The sequence below is a fragment of the Hetaerina americana genome, unplaced genomic scaffold (genome assembly GCF_022747635.1).
Source record: "Hetaerina americana unplaced genomic scaffold, ioHetAmer1.1.p SCAF_111, whole genome shotgun sequence".
NCBI lineage: Eukaryota > Metazoa > Arthropoda > Insecta > Odonata > Calopterygidae > Hetaerina > Hetaerina americana.
Genome location: NW_027286193.1, coordinates 608,079 through 614,859, shown reverse-complemented (window position 1 = coordinate 614,859; position 6,781 = coordinate 608,079).

Here is a 6,781-nt window from a genome sequence, read left to right as displayed (position 1 = left end):
ATGTTGGAGAACCGGAAGATATTGAAATTCCAGTAAGCCAGGATGAAGTGAACCATAATATTCAAATTCAGGAAGAGGTAAGGGAAAAATAAGAGCAATTGTTGCATAATGACTAATGCTTAATTTTTCAAATCATGACTACCATGAGAAGAATAGATTTTTATGTTTCATGCCTTAAATGTAATGCTATTTACCGAATTTAATGGTATGAGTTCTTATGTAAAGGACATATTTTTTGCCCTATATCATAATAGCAATGGTCCTCATATGTAATTCCTTGGCAATGGAAAAGACAAGAGCATTGAATTACTATACTAAATATAGGTGGTGTATTGAAATAGATGTATGCAGTGATTTCCTCCCTAGTGTACAAATGCCTAATGACAAATACTGGCATTGACTTAAAAATTGCATTTATATTGTGTGCATTAGACACGTACAAAGGAAAAAATTACAATTATTTCCAAAGCATTGCCAATGTAATTCCTCTGTATTTTGACATGTTTACCCATCTGTCAGATCCATTAATATATTAGTTTTTAAAAGATGTACTTTTATATGGAAATATTTCATTCATGTTAATATTGGTTCAATGGTAGTTTTTAATTAAACATGCAATGTGCCAAGAAAATGACTAGCATCTTTTCTTTTAAGTTTAAAGTTATAGGGTCATATGTTCAAAACATACAATGTTGAATGATTCTTGATAAAAAAAGAATTTGCAATTAGTCGTTTTGGAATGTCTAAGATTTGCATTTTCACTTCAAATATGTCCAATAATAACCTATTATAAATCATTTTTACTACCCAATATTTTTCTAAAATTCTCATACATAAATGTTGAAACTGGCAACAGTCTAGTCATATTTTTTATTATTGTTCAACATTTTTAACAAACATGCAGGTCATAGTGAAAAGAGAGAAGATGGATGTTGGAGAACCGGTGGATATTGAAATTCCAGCAAGCCAGGATGAAGGGAACCATAATATTCAAATTCAGGAAGAGAGTTCTCTTGGGGTAGCAGAAAAATAAGAGCTTCTATGCCATAATGACTAATGCTTTATATTTTAAATCATGACTACCATGAGAAGAACAGCTGTTTATTTGTCATGCCTTAAATGTAATGCTATTTACTAGTTATTATTACTAGTTTACTATTATTAGTTTACTAGTTGTTATGCTATTTATTTAGTTAATGGTATAGGTCTTTATGAGCACTTTATGAGACTTATATTTTTGGCTATATAGTGTTTTTGCGATGATCCATATATGTAATACCTTTCCAATGAAAAAGGCAAAAGCTTTGCATTCTTGCTTATGATATGAGTCTTGTATTGAAATAGGTGAATGTAGTGCTATGTTTTTCTTTTCTAGTCATATTTTTTTAACATTGTTGAACGTTTTTAACAAACATATGCAGGTCATAGTGAAAAGAGAGATGATGGATGTTGGAGAGGTTGAGAATAGCAAGAATCAATGCAATATAGTGCATCTGAGCTAGAGGATGGGTGATTTTTATTTCATTTGTAATAATTTTCAATTTTATTTCACTACGTGTGATTATTGAGCCCCTGACCCAGAGGGAAACCTCTTGTAAGTCCTGCTATAGTGTGAGTTCATGTAACAGGCAAGGATCAATGCTGCTTAAGAAATCCAAGCTGGAGATTTTATAATTATTTTGTTTTTATTATTATATTACGTGTTCCTCATGGGCCACTGGTGCAGAAGGAATCTCTCGTAAGCCCTGATTGAATGTGATTGCATAAGAAGAGCCAGGATCCTTGCTATATAGTACATCTAAGCTAGAGGGTGCATGATTATTTTTCATTTGTTATAATTTTTAATTTTATTTTCATATGTGTAATTAGTAAGCCCCTGATGCGGTAGGAAACCTCTCATAAGCCCTGGGATAGTGGAAGTGCAAGGGACTAGCATGGATTAATTCTGCATAGTATATCCAAGTTAAAGAGTGCATGAACAATTTTCATTTATTGTTATACTAATTTTTATTTAATTACTTGTGTTTGAGTGCTTGAGACTAGCAAGGATCAATGCTATATTGTCGAAGCTATTTAGTAAATGATTTATTTGCAGTCTTCCATTTCATTGTTCTAACCATTTATGGTATTTAATTATTTCAATTTCAAGCCCGAAAGGGCTTTAAAGCAGATTAAGTGAATAAGGCAGTATGGGTAAAGAATATGTTTGCAGAATTACCAAAAGGTTTGGAAAATATGGGAGGAAAAGTATATGGACTAATTCATAGTAGCTGTGCGGAAGGAATCTGGCAGGAAAATGTTATGTGATAAGTTTTATTTCCTTTCCAAATAAGGTAAAGGTCACATTATGCGAAAACTACAGAACAATAAGTTTGAAATACTGCACATCTGAAGTGGTTCTTTGTATTGTCGGTAAAATCATTGGAGTCGAGCAAATAATTACTTAGGGTATTTTTAGTCTTGGTTCAGGAATGGGAGAGGCATGCATAATGCTTCTGAAGTAATCAGAACATTAATCGAGAGGAATTTAGATTACAATCACTATGTACCTATCAGTTTTGATGGTTTCAAAAGCTCATTTGATAGAGTGAATTGGGTTGAACTACTGAGTTAAATGTGGAATATAAGAATAGATAGGATGGACAGGAGGCTAATCATTAACCTGTACATATCTCAGACTGAGAAGGTGTAAGTTAAGGACAGATGGTCTGGTGGGCGGTGCTCAGATGAGATGTAAGGCTGGGTTGTCCATTATGTGATAGATATGGAATAAGAATCATTAATAATGAAATATATTGTGCAATTTTCAAGAAAGGTAAATGCAAGGCAATGGAAAAGGAGGGCAAAAACTATAGCATTTTCACATCAAGCTGTTCAGCAACAATACTGTCAATGCAGCAGTGAGGTAAGAAGAAAACCTGCACTAAGAAATGAGGCATTAAAGAGGTAGGATTTGATGACAGGGACATGGAGTAAAGATATAAAGAAAAGATTTGTTCAAATTTGATATGGGACATTAACAGAAAAGTATTGGTGGCTTTTGAAATGAGGGTATGTAGAAGATAGAGAAAAGGCAGTTGACCAGAAAGAAAACAAATCAGGAAGTGCTAGGCATTTTGGGAAAGGGTATGGGTTTGTGCAAGAAATCCTATGAAGGCAGGAAAAATTGGAGGAAAGCCATATTGTCTGGCAGTGGGAGGCTAAAAACAAATAGAGGAGAGAATGTTAGTTAAATTAGAATAGGGCATAAACAAGAAAAGAATTTTGGATTGGGTGAAGGGAAGAAGTACTCAGAGATGAACGAAGACTTAATGTGAAGTATGCCAGTGGACTTTTTTTTCTTAGCAGTCACAAAAGATTTTTTTGGTAGTTATGTCCATCCATAACCTACCTTAACTGGTAATTACCTAAACATAGTTATAATGCATATGAAATTAGCACTAGTTCGCAAAGTGTACAGCCTTAGTTGATGGGTTCTTAATATCTCTTCAATATGGCTGAGGCCAAGTCTCAAGAGACATTTCTGTTCATCACATTTTATTTTTTTAAAGCTAGAGGCTTGTAGTGTTTTTCACTGTGTAGAGTCATTTGCAGTGTGTTTCTCAACTGAACAGGCTGACAACTTCACAACAAGTATTTCATACTCTCTGCATCAATCCTTTTATCCTAACCAATGCAAGTAAATTGTTTGAAGAAAAAAATTTATTTTTTTCAAGAGCTATCAGCTAAAATATTATTTATTATATTAATATAATGCATACAAGTTAACAATTTTTTTATCTTAATTTTAAAAATAACATGCTTTTAAAACATTTTTCATGGGTATCCCAAAAATCTGTTGTTTTTTTTTGATCTTGCAGGATAATTTGGAAGATGCAGAAATAAATTTGCCCTGTCAGGAGGAAGTAAACATCAAGGAAGATTGTGATGCTGATATTCCTCAGATGAAAGCAAGACTGGAAGGGGAGATGTTGCAGGAACAAGGTAAGGAGAGCTTAGGACTGTGATGTCACTTCTTTTTAGCCTCTTTTTGGTGTAATACAACAGTTGGTGATTAACCCTTGCAGTATTTCTAATGTATTGTGGAAAAACTGGGTTAACTTTTTAAAATTGTTTTAAAAATAACTGAATGGCCATTTAAAATAGTATGATTCATTGCAAAAAAATGATAATATTATCATTCTTTTTTGCAATTATTTATTATTACATTTAATGATATTTATTTAGCCTCTCATACTAGATCTTATATTTATCTTGCTGCGTTTTCAAGTGTCTTCTTTTGTTTTACTCAATTATGCTGATTTTGGACTATATCAGTGAAGAACTATAAAAAAAATAACTTAAAAAAAACATGTTCCCTTTCAATAACTTGTTTTACCCTAAGTAAGATCTAAACATCATGTGAAAGGTGTCAATGCCATTCATTTTTTTTTACATGTCCATTATTTACAGTTAGACTATTTTCTTTCATTTTCCATGTCTATAATTTTTATTTATGTATATACTGCTTTTGTTTGAAGCAACAGGATAGGATTTATTTGTTTTTTTCCTAATTGCCCCATACTTTTGTTCCTTATTTTAGTTTCCTGCTGTACTAATTCATTCAGTTTCCGTGGGAATAAACCTCGAATTGCTTATCAAAGCACTTGTTAGATGTATGTACTTTTTGAAAAATTAACATGCCAAATATTATGTTCTAATTTTGATATCTACACAATGGATTTAATGAAAGATTAAGATGAGAGTTACACTCTTCATTCTGGGGATGGCACATGAAGGTGGTTTTTCTGAGAACTAAAACAGTTGAAGGCAGGTTGAAGTATCCTGACCTGGTTCACTTCAACCTGAAGACCCTTGTTGACACGGATTAAACTGTTGTCTGAAAAATAACATACATGATGACATCCTGAGAATGAAAGTCTTCCATCTGAATGCCACAAAAACCTAGTCCCAAGATGAGAGTTAGTTCAGTGCCTTCTAATTTTACATTTATCCCTAAGGTCTTCCTGGGATATGTTGGTAAGGCAAAATACCTAATTGGCTTGGTCAACTTGATAAAATTTTGTCGAAATTTGATATTTTTTATTTTCAGTCATAAAAAGTATAAAAAAGTCATTTAATGTAACCAAATCAAAAGTAAGAAAAATGGATTTTTTGGAATAATTGAATTTAACAAGGTCATTTCACAGCACTGCCTCACAATAGATCTTGTCAATAAGTTATCAAGATAAGCTAAGTCATATTCAGCACACCTTTTTATGCTGCAAAAATTTGGTGTTAAAATTTGATTGATTACTTTTTTCAGTGAAACTAAAAAGAATTTTCATTAATAAAATTCTTAAAAAAATGCATAATGAGTAAATTATAATACATTACAATTAGTTGCACAAATAATTTGCTACAAAATAATTCAGTTATTCATATAATTTAGCCAGGAAAAATGTACAATTTATGTTACCAACACAATTATTGAATTAATAAAATCATATGGAAATTTAAAAAATGTCTAAAAATTATAACAAATAAATTGCAAAACTTAATGTTACTGCTGTATACTCTCACTTTCCTAGTCCCAATCCTAGGTTTTCCTAGTTATGTCATATCCATTGCTATTGATTTATTTTCTGCATTATGTTAAAAGCAGCAGTATAAAATTTCCCTAATGATTAACAATCTTTTTGTGGAAAAAATATATCATTCCTTAAATGATATATTTCTTTCCCTGTATGCTAATTTTATTTTAAATGCTTAGGAAATGTTCTTGTTCCTTCTTGAAGTCATTGTATAAAAAATACTTGTTTTGCTAAGGTAACACTATATAAACCCATGTGGAACAGTTATGTAAGATCATGATAAACCCTTCTATTAGATAATTTTCTTTATTGGTTGTTTATTTGCAATAAAAAAACAGTTCATTTTACTTCAAGTCTATGCTATATTCCTTTTTCTTTGGTCCACAAGAGCAGTTTCAATCTACTACCAAGCAAAATAACAATTGGTATTCCACATTTATTAGTCAGATATTGAAGATGCTGTGAATTTTAGTACATACTTTATGCGCTTACAAAGGTTAAGGTGCTCATTGGTTAAGCATGCTTGGTGAAATAAGCAATTGGTAGAACAAAAAAGGTAAAATTTTGCAGATAAAAAGGGGACACAAAAGTAACAGAAATTGGGCTGCAGTAGTCAATAAAAGCTGTTTCAATGGAACATTTTTTCATTTTGGCAATAAACAATGATGGTGGATTATCCAGAGAAAAACACTGCAGTAAAATTTTATTTCCTGTTGGGTGAATTTGCAGCGGAAACATTTATAATGCTCAAGACCTGTTATGCTAAAGCTGTTTTAAGGAAAACCAGAGTCTATGAGTGGTTTATACTTTTGAAAACCAATTTAATTAAAGACCAACCCCTTTCAGGCCACCCTTCAACATCAACAGCTGTTGACAAAATTAATGCACTCATTGGTGAAGATTATCACAGAAACAAGTAACTCTGTGAGATGTCTGGAGTGTCCTTGCATTTCTTTTCAGAGGATTTGCATATGAAAAGAAAGATTTGCATACCTGGTTGCTGCAAAATTGGGCTCATACTGCCCTCTTTGTGATGCAGTTTTTGAAAAATAACAGCATGACATCATTTTTCTACTCCCCCTACCCTGAGAAAAGCATATTGACACTGATGAAGGTAAAACAAAATGTGCTAGAAGGCATAATTCAGAATGATCTGAGGCTTTCCTGGTGAATACTGTGGATGAAGGCTTCTCCGGTTTTGCACCAGG